The sequence below is a fragment of the Hibiscus syriacus genome, unplaced genomic scaffold (genome assembly GCF_006381635.1).
Source record: "Hibiscus syriacus cultivar Baekdansim isolate YM2019G1 unplaced genomic scaffold, ASM638163v2 tig00110890_pilon, whole genome shotgun sequence".
Lineage (NCBI taxonomy): Eukaryota > Viridiplantae > Streptophyta > Magnoliopsida > Malvales > Malvaceae > Hibiscus > Hibiscus syriacus.
The window spans coordinates 10,281,706-10,296,135 of NW_024062900.1; the positions used below are offsets into that span (position 1 = coordinate 10,281,706).

Consider the following 14,430-nt stretch of genomic DNA (forward strand, 5'->3'; position numbering starts at 1 on the left):
AAACAAAATCCTTGGAATAAAAAACATAGAGACCACGAGACTCCCTACCAATCCCCCTTGTCTTCCCAATGAAGAGATCCTACAAAATGTAAAAATGAGGGTAGAAAATAATACTGCAATTGAGGTCTTTAGTAATTTTTGACACTGATAAAAGATTATGATGAAAGTTAGGTACATACAATACATTGGGAATAATAATAGTTAAATTAAAATAGAAACTACTAGTGTAGGTAATTGGAATAGTTTTACCAGTAGGTAAATGGACAGAACGAGGACTATACTCACATGAAGTAAGAGATTGTAAACAGTGGATTTCAGACACCATATGATCAGTAGCCCCTGTATCAAGTATCCAATGAAAAGAATTACAGTAAGTAGGTGAGCATTTAGAATCAATACCTGCTAGATTGAATGTTGCATCAACCGAGGCAGTTTTATTCAAAAACTCAAGGATCTGATGATACTGAGCTGTTGTGGAAACTGGAGCAGCCAAAATATTACTGGAATCACCAAAACGTGATTCATGATTAAAATCGGGTAATGAGGAGTTCATAGCAAGAGCTGCCTGAGGACTCTTCTTCTTGGTGAACTTGAAATTATGATGAAATCCATTTAAGTGATAATAATTTTCACACTTATGGCCCTTTACCTTGCAGAAATCACAAATTCCAGTAAAACGCCTTCGATCTGAATTTCCAGAAGCACTGGAATACATAGCAGTTACTCCCGAAACAGTAGATAGCTGAACTCGTTGTGCTTCTTCTTGCACAATCATGGAATAGGCTTGATTAACGGTCGACAGAGGTTGCATAAGAAAGACTTGACTACGAATTGCTAAGTACATATCATTCAGACCCATAAGGAACTGTAACAATTTCTATTGGGCAAGATGCTTAGAGTTTTGTTGAGAAGCCTCACAATTACAGGTTGAAAAATGAACTAAGGCATGATATTCATCCCATAACAGCTTTAATCTAGATCCATCTACCTTGTCAAATCGCTCCTTCAAATCAGTCCGGATATGAGCAGAACTTGAAGCGAATACGATTCCAGCAGAGAGATCAGTGCTCACTGTATTGAGAATCCATGACTGGATAAATGTATTACAGCGTTCCCACTGAAAGTGCAAGAACTCATCATAGTCCTCTTTGCAACATGTGCCATCAACAAAACCTAATTTTTCTTTTCCAGCAGCGCAATCTTCATAGAACGGCTCCAGATATTGTAGTTAACAATGCCGACCAGGCGATGAGAAACAAGAATGCCCCCCGGCGTATCAGATGGATGTAGAAATAAGGAATGATTGAAGTCGAGCACGCGGAGGTGGTGTCAGGGGCATTCATTTCTTCGCAAGAAATCACCCAAAAAATGTGAACAAACCGGAAAAAAAGAGAATACGGGTTGAAGGGAAAAATGGGCAAATATGAAAATGACCCAAAGAATCACCTGGGGTAAATTGATACCATGTTAAAAATAAAAATCGATATTTGGGTAAAATTAACCTTTTATTCCTCATCTTTTCAATTTACAACAAATAAGTTCTATTTATATACAAACAACTCCCATAACTAACTCAATAACTGAAAGCTAACAAACTAACAAACTATACAACTAGACTAACACTTTCTACACGATTAACCAAGTCAGTCACAACATGTTGAGAATCCAAAATCTGATAACTCTTGGGTAATTAACCTCTGATTTTGCTCCATAGGAGTGGAGACCGGTTTGGCTCCCCTTAAACATGTATCTTGAATAAGTTCGAACGCATATTTATGTTGATTCAACAAGATCCCATCCTTGGATCGTATAACCTCAAAACCAAGGAAACACTTCAAAGTCCCCAAGTCCTCATTTTGAAGTTTCTATACAAGACATCTTGAAGTTCTTTAATCAAACCTGCATCATTTCTAGTAAGCAACAAGTCGTCAATGTAAACCAAAGCAACCACAAACTTACTCCCTTACATTTTTTTTTTAATAAGGAATAATCATTGCGACTTTTCTCATAACTAGTTGATGATAATGCTTTAGTGATTTTAATATTCCATTAACGAAAAGCTTGTTTCAAACTGTAAAGAGACTTATGTAAACAACAAACCCTATTATCTTTCGAACAAAAAAAACCATGAAAGAGAGCTGTATAAACTTCCTCATAAAGGTCACCTTGCAAAAAAAATATTGTAAACACCCACCTGGTATAAAGGCCAACCATGAATAGAAGAAAGAGCTAAAATGAAATGAAAAGTGGTAATTTTCACCACATGAGAGAAAGTGTCTAAGAAATCAACTCTCTCCCTTTGTGTATATCTTTTGGAGACCAACTGAGCCTTGTAGCATTCAAATTTACCATCAGTCAGATATTTGATCATATAGACCCACTTACAATCAACAGGCCTTTTTCCCGAGAGGCAAAGGAATGATCGACAATGTTTGATTTGATTTTAAAGCCTAGATTTCTTCGTTTATTTCTTGTAACCATTTAGGGTCATTACTCACAGCTTTGAAAGAGGTATGTTCAAAAAATTGAGAAGTAACAAAAATGAAAGGTTGTGTGTGAAAAGGTTAGTGAGATTAAGAAACATGATTAGAAATAGAATGCTGACCTGAGGATGAAGTTGATTGATTGCTGCAAATATATTCATTGATCCAACAAGGAAATTTAGAAACATAGGATGACGTTCAACAAGGAACAAACTCAGGTAAAATGGGATCTTGGGGAAACAAAGGTTGTGAAATAAGTTCAGATAAAACAAGTAAATCTAAGGCTTGAGGTAAATGTCTAGCAGGGTTCAGTGGCAATAAAGGTGGTGGGGTAGAGGAAGAAACTGAGGCTGAAGAAGGTAAATCTAAGGGTTGAGGTAAAAAGGGTTGTCAAACGTTGAGTGATGAATAGTATGATGTGGGTGTTGAAGCTGGAGCTTGGGGTAATGAAGATTGAGAAATATTGGTTCCGAACATCGATGATGGCAAAGGAACATAAGATAAAAAGTCAGGATCATAAACAATATCTTGCAATGGAAAAAAAAGGTTGATTTGGACACGTGAAAACGAAAGGGGAAGAGGTGCTCATGGAAAACCACATAACGATTTACAAAGAAGGTCTTAGTCTCAAGGTTAAAGAGCAAGTATCTTTTTTGAGAGGTTGAATACCCAAGAAAAAAAACAAAAGGAATGGTCTTTGGGGAAAACTTATCCTTATAATTTGGTTTTGTTGCATAGCACAAGCAATCGAAAACCCTTAAATGAAGGACTCGGATCCATTGTCACTCCATATATTTTAACACATGAAGAAAATTGAGTTTTAACCAAAGCAATAAACTATTTAAGACAAAGAATGACATCACTTTTTGTTTCAAAAGATATACCCAACTCATGCTTGTAAAGTCATCTACAATTGTCAAAAAAGAACGATGACTACTATGGGTATATATTCGATATGGTCCCTATAAATCTATATAGATGAGGTTCAAAGGAAATATGACACGTGATGGGAAAAGGAAGATAAGCTTCTTTAGCTAGAGGGCAAACGATGCCAAAATGTATGAACTCATGGTAAAGTTGAGTGGCAGGTAAGCTAACAATCTTGTTCATTTTGATTAAAGTAGCATGCCTCAATCGAGCATACCAAAGATTCATATTGTTCATAGAAGAAATACACTTTCTTATAACAAAATGTACAATAGGAGTTAAGAAACCATTGACCAAAGAACTATGAAAAATTTCATTAAGGACTAAATTGATAAATAAAATTATTTCGAGGATAAGTTAGACAATTTCTATGTGTTATGGGATTAAATTTGAAGTATGAGATAAAGAATTTATATGTTAGAATTTATTTGTTAGAATTTATTTTTGGAAATAGTGATTAAATTAAAATAAAGGAATTACTCATCTTCAAGGTGAAAATAAGAGAAGAGTTGGACTCTTTAATGAATTATTATCCCCAAAAGTTATAAGATATTTTTCTTATGCATAATTAGATTAAATGGGTTTTCCATTATCAATTTAGAACCTTGGATCTAAATGAAATGTGTGGTTGTTATTTATTAATAAATAAGTTTGGTTGTAAATAAAGATTTAGAGAAAAGATGAAAAGAATTATTCATCTTCTTCTCCTCCAAGTCAATGGGTGATAGAAAGACAAGGTAATGTCTCCCTCTTTCCTTCATTTCCTCCATTTCTAGTTAGATTTGAGGATAGTTTGTGAGAGACTAAAATGTTTATCTCTTCATTTCCTTTAAGATAAGTATAAGAAGGAAGGTAAAGGTGAAAGAGCTCCATCTTGGGATTCTAGCAACAAGGTAGGGTGTTCTAATCCTTAGTGGTGTTATGACCATATTAAGTTGATTATTTGTTCGAGTTTGAGTAATTATTAGGGGTTCTTTCTTGATTCATTCCTTAAAAGGTGTTCTTGGTTGTCAAGATAGTGTTTATATGGTGCCATGTGACCTAAGAGATTTGAATACGAATTGAGCCCTGATAGTTTTGTATGAGCAGATTAGTACTAATAAGTTATTAATTGGATGTTAATAAATTATCTTATTTTTGAGAGTAATTAATCTATGCCATGTTCAATTTCTAGAGTGCTGGTGTTCATGGAAAATGGCCAAAGGCTCGGACTAAGTTAGTAAGCTCAAGTTCAAGAAATTAAGGTGAGTATCCCTCGAACTCCGGATTGTTTCATGTTTTTCTTAATCTCAATGCCTTGCTTGTAAGTGGACACCCGATTTAGGGTTCGAGTAGTAATTCTTAAGAGTTTTTTTAATGATAAATTGATTGGTGGAACTACTATGATCATGCTTAGTTTTCCTTATTATATGATAATTACACTGGTAGAATTAAGTGTTGGAACTAAGATTTTACGTTGCAAGCCAGATTTTAGGTTGTAAGCCAGAATTTATGTTGCAACCCAGATTTTAGATTATAACTGGATTTTTAGGTTGTAACATGGTTTTAAGTTTTAAACCTATTTTTAGGTTGTAAATCGAATTTCTAAGTTGGAAACCTGATTTTAGGCTGGAAACGTATTTTTAAGTTTGAAATATCTATTATGACTTTTGCTATGTAAATCTGGGGCATTTCTTAATTAGTTACATGTTTAGAATAACACGAGATAAATGAGTAAGAACAGTTTAAGAATAAAAGTGATTGGGAAACCCTCTGTGTTAAAAGATTAAAATACACTTAGGTGTTAAAGGGATTAATTAGCGAAAGTCCTTAGACACCTTAAAGGTGAGATAATTAAAGTATTAATGAGACAGTCAACGAACAAAAGGATTTAAGTCGTAAATTACATGTAATATTCTTATAAATGAGTAAAGTACTCGTTGGAGATGAAAATGACCAAAATACCCTTATGTACCTAAATGATCAAAACATAGTGATTTAATGAGCTGGTAAATGTCGAATGAACTTTACAAATGATTAGAGTTATATTTGTGTGATGCATAAATGATTGTCATGTTGCATGACTTAATGCATGATGTTAGGGAGGCTTGAGGTAAGCTATTATGTTTATTCCTATTAATGATTGACTATACTGAGGTAAGTGTATTACAAGCATCTTGATATTGTTATTGCCCAAGAAAACAAGTTAGAGGTCGTTGGTACAATGGAATGCCTAGGGTCGAGCAGTTGTGTCTTGGTCTTTCGAGATCTTTCACCTTAGTGGAGTAACTCCGTGATGATATTGACCCTTTGATGCGTTTGGTCCTATGGTTCATCTTCCATAGCGGAGTGATTTCGTGTCGGTATCAAACTTTGGCCCGAGTCACCTAGATAACCCCTATTAGAGTTTACTTCTAGTGTCCTTATAATATTTAATGACAACACATAAATACAAATATTTCTATGCATGATATACATGTGTTGGTTTGATGATTATAAGAATGATATACACTTGTTTGCTACTGGTTATTGTGAGCATGATATACATGTATTTACTACTGATGATTATATGCATGATATATACACACTTTCTAATGTGATTATATACATGATATACATGCGCTTACTACTGATGATTATATGCATGGTCACATGTGTTAGCTACTAATTATTATAATCATAATGTACACGTGTTGGTTACTGATGATTATATGCATGATCTTTTACCTACGTCGATGATAGGATTAAATATGTTAATCTGGATAAGGCAATTATCAGATAAACCATTAATGATGAGACTATTATGATAGGGACCACTTTAATGAATCAAAGGAATATCATAGATTAAATAATTACTTTGCCTACTATATAATGAACTTAGAGTTATTAAGATCATGAATATGATAGAATGTGAGAGGTAATCTAATGAGAAAAGATATGGTATCCCTAGACTTTGGGTAAGTATAATGATCTTGTCTTATTATGATAAGACTATGAGAATCATTGAATAATGGATGAAGATCGTAAGTGGCTAGTATGTTGAATTTATGAGAATCATGAAATATAGTATGGTCGATGTGTACTCACTCTTTTAATTATTACCTTTACACGTTCAGGTTTTGAGGGTCACGATGGGACAACGATGTTATGAGAGGAGTCTCAACGAGAGTACTAGAGTAAGACGATGAAGACATATAGAGATTACGAATTTATTCGAGTCAGTTGTAAATTATTTTATTGCGTATTTTGGTTTTCAAATGAAGGAGCTATGTCCATTCTAAATAATTATTTTTTTATAATGACATTATTAGTTTTTAACTATTTAAATAAATTGTGATTCTGTGAGTCTGACTTGTAGGATCACTTTGGTGGTCCAATTTGACATCGTCGATTGAGATTTGGTTCCCATGTCAATTTATGGGTGTCAACACACCTTTTCGTCCTACTAGAATTCAAACTCCTAAAGATAGGATAGAATTTTGCTAGGATTCAAAAAATAGGATAGAGTTCTACTATATTTAAATTCCTAAAGATAGGATCCACAATCACTATAAATAGCTATTATAACTCACCATTGTAAGACGATTTAGACACAAAACATAGAGGAAAGCACGGGAAGATACAAAGGCAAAGCTATTGTAAAGGATTCGAAAAGGAAATAAAAGGTAGCATTTTCTTTTTTCTTTCTTTTGCATGTGCACGTTATTTTTCTTGAAATTTGGTTCGAATAACCCAAAACGTGGGTTGCGCCGATGACCAAAATGGGTGGGGTTTCGATGTTTCGAACTTAGATCTACCCCGAGGCTTATTTTTAAAAACCTATTTGATTTTCGGTTAAAGGAGTGGAAGAGTTTTTTAAAAATCTATATTAGTCCCTTTATTTATTATATGGATATTTTATTCATTTTTTATTATTCATGTTATTATTATTATATGTATATATATATATTAAATTATTTTCATTTGATTTTTTTACTATATTTTATTATTATTATTATATATATATTTCTTTAATATTTTACTTATAAGTCTAATATTACTATATATATATTATAATTATCTTTATCTAGTCGTATGTATTTTTTATACTTTTAATAGTTTATTTATATACATATTATTAAATATATATATTCTTAATTATTTTTATTTGATTATTTCTTTATTTATGTAATATATCTTATAACTTTATATATTTATATTATTTTTTATTATTTTCGTTTTTTTATTCATTATTATTATATTATTATTTTTTTTAAAAAAACCTTGTGTCTTTATCATTATTATTATTAAACATTATATTATATACTACTAACCTAGAGGGCCCAATTTTTGTCTTATTTCTTACTAAAGCCCCCACTTTCGGTGAATTGGGAGGGTAACTTTTCTATTTTTAAGTATTTGATGTACATATACAACTTATTTATTTTATTAATACTTTGATATATATATATATATATATATATATATATATTTATATTTCTTTTTCCTTTTTTCAAATATTACTATATATAATTATTACTTTACTATTTTTTTCTTATCTTACTTATTATTTTATTTATTTTATTTTTCCCTTGTATCTTATTTGTTTTCTTTACCTTGTTTATTTAACACATTTCTCGATTTTTTTTCAAATCAATCAAGGGTAAGTAATTAGGATCGAAACTTTACCTTTTAATTTAACTTGTTATTTTTCTTAATTAAGACAACTGGAAATTATGTAGTACCGAAAGGGCGGTTCAAGGGTGTTAATCCTTCCTTGACCGTAACCGACTCCCGAGCCCGACATATTTCTGGTAAGACGCAGATCAGGTAAGAAATAGGGTATCCGATCAACCCATTTATTTTTAAATAAATGATCGGTGGCGACTCCAATCCACATTTTTCAAGTCGAAGCCCAATTCCGAGGCCCAACCGAAAGACGGCTGCGACAGCTTGGCGACTCCGCTGGGGACCGTAAGTGAGTCAGGCTAAGGTAATTTCCAGTTGTTTTTTTTTAATGAAAAGGGTAAGTTTAAATTTTAAGGTAACATTTCGATCATTATTGCTTACTTTTGATTATATTTTCGAAGTAAATAGTTGTACTGACCGTTTTTTAATGATTTCAGCCCTTAAAGATTTTTCATCTAAAGGCTCTATACCCGAGCTCCGAACCCTATTTAAGTGGGGGTGAAAGCGACGCCTTCGTGTGAATTTATTCTCCGTATGGGCCTAGCAAGTAACCTTCGGGATTCATATACCTTATGCCTTCGTGTGAATTTATTCTCCGTATGGGCATAAGGGAATGTTTCCTCTCGAGTTTAACTTAGTCCACACAAGCCTGTGATGGGTTTAGGACTAAGGGTCTGGCAAGCCCAAGGGGGCACCACCAAGGAGAACTCGGGTACCATTTTTTAGCACCTAAACCGGGAGACCATGGAGAATTAGAGCCCACCCCAAAACCTCATTCCAAACCCTAGGCTGCTTTGTTTCCTGCTTTAGTTTCTGTTCAAAGCATGCGAACTAGACAAATATGCGGTTAGGATTTGTTTGAAAGTAGCATGCGGGATAGAGATCATGTCCGGGTAGGAATAATAAGCATGTGGGGTAGATATCATGTGGGGTAGGACTTTCATTTTTATGATCGTTTTTTATTATTTTTTTTTCACCTCACTAACTCTTTTCATCTTTCTTTTATTTTATTTTATTTTATTTTCATCACTTGCATCATAAAAGAGGTCATTGATCCACTAAAACGTGTTTGTTAAAACTCGAATAATCTGAATCCATGGACAAAGGTGTTGTAATACAAGAGATTAAAAACCCCGAGGTACGACTATGGTCCGAGAAGACTCAGAAGGAAAAGGGAGACAGTCTTCAAGGAAGCTATGTGTCAGTGCTGGTTAGCTACGCCTCTATCAACCTAAAACAGAATAATGTGCAAGAACTTCGAGACATCTGAGATAGTTGGAAGAATGATCGGAAATAGAAGTTCAGTCAGCGGTATGGTGATATTGCATTTTTGCTTCATGTTAAGACCGATGAGCCCTTAATCAGAGTCTTGGTTCAATTTTTGAACCTGGGATACAGTTGCTTCACTTTTAACCAGGAGGACATGGTACCTACCATCGAGGAGTATACTACACTATTGCACTGTGAAAGCATTAAACTGGAGCGAGCCTACATCAAACACATCAAGAGTCAGCCTTTCAAGAACGGACTGGCTAAGATTGCAGGAGTTGATGAAAAATGGGTGACTGATCGACTCCGAAACAAAGGTAACGGGCAAGGAATTGAGTGGATCCACATAAGGGAACTAATGAAGGACCACCGTGATGAATGGAAGACTATAGACCTTTTTGCACTAGGTCTGGATGGCTTGATCATCTTTCCAAAGGTTTTGGGATGCATTGACGCAGCCGTGGTGGAACTGTTTGAGCAACTTCCGAAACGAGTCAACCCAGCACCGACCATCTCAGCCGAGACCTTTTGGTCTCTCAACCATTACCGAAGAGCTGGTGGAGGTAGATTCATTGGATGTGTTCAGTTCCTTCAAGTCTGGATTCACATCCACTTCTGGATTCACATCCACTTCTGAAAGACTAATGGGGTTGCCTACTGTAGATTTATCACTACGTATTCACCTTTGAGAGAGTTCATCACCATGACATGACATGAAGGCACTTCAAAAGAGAAATGGATGAAAGTCTTCACTCATCTTCAGGACCGGGATATTACCTGGAGAGCCCCCTGGTTGTTCCTCAGTGATGTTCTTTTCAAGTGTGGGAATTCTGACACTATGACCCTATTTGGACTTTGAGGTGCAGTTGGGTATGCTCTGTTGTTGGCACTTAGACAGTATGGGGCACATCAGTTTGTCCCAACAACATATGGATTATCTATATCAGAGTTTATGTATCACGGTGACAGTTTTAAGAAGATGATCAAAGAAGCAGTCGAGTCATGGAAGAAAGTATCTTGGATGGATGTCTAGAAGATTTAGTCCGAACATACCTTTTATTGTTTTTATATCTCTTACAAGATAAAACATTTTTGTCTGAATAAGGATTATTTATAATAATGGACACTTTTGTGGATCAATGCCTCGAACATTTCGTGCATTCTTGCATTTTGCATTTTTGCCTTTTTGTATTTTCATCTACATTTTAAGCATTTTCACAGACATGAAATTAAGTCGTGAAGGACTCGATGAAGCGAATTTAACCACATGGAAGCAAGATTGTAACATTAAAGAGCCTAATCAGCTGATGATAGGACAAAGCCGACTAGGATGATCTAAGAAAAGAATCCTCATATCCTAAGGACTACAATGTTGAAGCTGTTAACTGTTACCACATAAGAAGCTCCAAACATTCCTCTGAGAACTATAAGGCGCTGAAGCGCAAGATCCAAAACCTAATGGATTCAGGGGCATTGACAGCCGAAGAAGGGGGCATGGCATATACCATTTGCACCTAGAGGATTGTTTTGTTTGAACACGTCACTGATATTTCATGTTTGCTTAATCTTTTAAACGATTGAATTTATGCTACTTTCTAAGGTGGAGCAATTGAACAAATTTTAATCTTTAGTTCTTCGAATATTAAATGAATTAAGGATTCTTTTAACTCTTCAAGAATTATAGATTTTTGACATATGACAAGATTAGACCTTTCTTATCATGTCTCAAACCCCAAAATGAAATACCTTGATCATTACCAAAAAGACCAAATTTTGACATAACTTCCCTTTGAAATTCTTGAACATTGTCTTTATCTTTTTGATACACCCATACCTTTCTTTTAGTCAAATAAAGTCACACCATTGTCTTTTTAGACTCAAAATTGACATTTTAATACCCAAGGCATTGAGTTGTTCATTTGAACATGAGCATTCTTCTAAGACACAATTTGGGGCATCTCGCCGGGAGCCTGAACATTGAGATATGTTGGGAGCAAGGAGCAAAAAAATAATCCATTCGAAATAATTCTATCACGCATTAACTACACTGTTTTAATGTGAAGAAAATTAATTCTGAAAATCTATCCCCTTGGGGATACCTCTTCTGTGAGGACTTCCATGTATGAAATGATGAACGGCTTTCTTTCTTTATCCCTTTACAACAGGAGAAAATATATATCCCTTGTGTCCCCTTTTGAGCCTGTAGTATTTTTCTTCTGATTCAACCCTAACCAAGGATCACCCTCCACATTGGGGGGCAAGGTAGAAGAAATCTGATCACATGAGTGAAGACATCAATCAAAAGGAGACACCAAAAGGTGGACCAAATGGCAAGTGCGAAGATCCAATCAAGAACAAAAAAGAAAAGAAGCAAAAAAGAAAAAAAAACAAAGAAAAAGAGAAACAAGAACAAAAGGAAAAAAAAGCAAAAATCAAAAAGAAAAAGGGACAAAAAGCACATGCAAAGATTCCCTAAAGACAAATGGCACATCAAGCTTCAAACTATGAGATTGATCAAGCACAATCATTCCCGAATCTCTGAATCACTTCACTCGAAGATCATGGAACATCCAGAGAAAATCCAGAGAAACACATATGAGCAGATCCAAATTGAGCAAGACAGAATTGAAGGCATCAGAATGAATTGATCCTTGGTTCAACACCCTGAAACACTTGTTTGGGCCTATTTATCCTTTTCTTTCATAACCATGAGCCTTGGCCTACATTACGTGCCTTAAAAGTCCCTTCTAATCATACATGGATTTCTAAACAGAAGAGACTATCTTCAGATTTCATCCCGCCCATCAGGATTAATCTTTGTTTGCAAAAAAACAATGTAATTAATGCATGGTAGAAAAAATAACAAATGGGGGTTCAAGACGTAAATCCTGAATAACGTCTTGAAACCAAAGGAGGGTTCGAGTTGAAAACCTGAAAAGGCGGCTCAAATATAAAAATTGTGCAACTGAGGCGATCACGTAAATTTCTTGATAAGGCATCGCACAATCCGAGTGTGACAACAAAGGTTGGGAGTCAGAGAACACTTCCAGCAGAGGAGCATGCAAGCTACCCCATCAATCTTTTGAGCATCCAATGTCAAACCTTTGAGCATCAAATGCCAAACCTTTGACCAAACACAATAACCTGAGACTTTTTATCCTTTCCTTACTTGACTATCTCCCAAAGATAGCTTGGATCTTGGAAGTTGTCAAATAGCTATAATTTATTGAAGGATTAACATTATAATTAATTCTTTGATATCCGATGAACTCTAGTTTTATGATTCGTCTCAATTGTAAAACCGTGATAGGGGCAATATTTTTAAAACTTGAGATTAAACATTTTTTGAAACTCTTTTAATTGATATTTTCATGACTTTGAAAATAAAAGAGAAAGAAAAATATTTTTTTTCAAACAAGACAGTCTCTCTAGAGTGGATCTTGGTAAATGACATGTGACTCTTAGACATAAAGCTCGTGCTCAGAATCAATGATGAAGCAAGAAATGAGGAACATTTGGGGCATCTTTGAAGATTCAACATCAAATATTGGGGCATTTTTTGATATTGGGGCATATTTGGGGATTCAACATCCTAATGCAAATTATCAGACCTTTTTCAGGAGATAAAATATAACCAATTCATGTTACATGCATCTTATGCATACATTTTAGAGCATCATATCTATCATTTTCTTTCCACGTACATAATTTTTACAGCTTTAGAGTCAAGTTCGACTTCAAGACGAAGGATACTCGATTCAAAAGCACCTTTACAGATTGATGTCGGTTGTTTAGCTCAGCAGCAAGAAGCTACACTTCAACCAACTCGACAGATAGAAAGATTGACATTCATTTTCAGATTCGACATTTCCAATATAAATTCTGTCTCGCTTGAGACAATGTCATTTAATGCAAATGATTATCTCATTTGAGATTGCTTTTTTAAAACAGACTTTGTCTCACTTGGGACTGTTTTACTCGAAAGAAGATTTATTTCACTCATGATTGTTTTTCTTAAAACAAGATTTGTCTCTCTTGAGACAGTTTCTCTTGAAACATAAACATTGAAAACATTTCCCTTGAAATAAATTTCGTCTCTCTTGAGATAGTTTCCCTTGAAACAAAATTTTGCCTCTCTTGAGACAGTTTCTCTTGAAATAAATTTTGTCTCTCTTGAGACAGTTTCCCTTGAAACAAAATATTTGAATATGTTTCTTTGAAACAAATTTCGTCTCCCTTGAGACAGTTTCTTTTGGAACTAAGTTTTGTCTCTCTTGAGACAGTTTCTCTTGAAACAAATTTCGTCTATCTTGAGACAGTTTCCCTTGAAACAAAATCTTTGAATTTATTTCCCTAAAACAAATTTTGTCTCCCTTGAGACAGTTACTCTTGAAACACAAAATCTTCAAATTTATTTCCCTTAAAACATAATTTTGTTTCCCTTGAGACCGTTTCTCATGAAACAACATATATCTTTGAGATCATTTCCCTTGAAACGAATTCTATCTCTTTCAAGACAACTTCTCTTAAAGCATCATCTGAACCGTTACACTCAGCTCAGGCACATACTTGAGATGGTCGAGAAGCATTTCTCAAATCAAAAATAGAATGTGCACATCAGATTTGAACATTTGAAGAATTCAGATCAGGGATCAAATTTGAAGATTCAAGAATCAAGTTTCTAGACAGGCAACTGGAGATCGAGATTTCTCTCCAGAGCCCCAAGATAACATGTTGCATATGCATTTTAGGAACACCTAAGAGCATTGCATCCAGAGCATCACATATATGCATAACTTTTTCAGGTTTTAGCTAGAGTCAATTTCAACTTCGCGGCGAAGGATATTGAACTCAAAGCGACACAATTTGCTCGAGAGTGGATTTCAACTTCACGACGAATATCTAGCTCGAAGCCAAACTTCACAATAAAGGGGTCTCCACGGTTTCAACTTCACGGCGAAGGAAATTGTGTCCACCTGCAACATACAATACTGGATTTCAACTTCACGATGAAGGATATCAAGTCAAGGCTCAACTTCACAACGAAAGGGCCATCCGCGATTTCAACTCCACGACAGAGGATATCGTGGCACTCGAGACAACG

At 34.8% G+C, this 14,430-nt stretch overlaps 1 long non-coding RNA gene across 1 annotated transcript; it reads left to right on the forward strand.

Annotated features, from left to right (window-relative positions):
- The first annotated feature begins 4,049 nt into the window (after window positions 1–4,049).
- On the forward strand, window positions 4,050–6,646 carry LOC120144803. Its single transcript, XR_005518061.1, has 4 exons — window positions 4,050–4,147; window positions 4,245–4,303; window positions 4,585–4,654; window positions 6,506–6,646. It is a non-coding gene; the product is annotated as an uncharacterized LOC120144803 (long non-coding RNA).
- The last annotated feature ends 7,784 nt before the right edge of the window (window positions 6,647–14,430 follow it).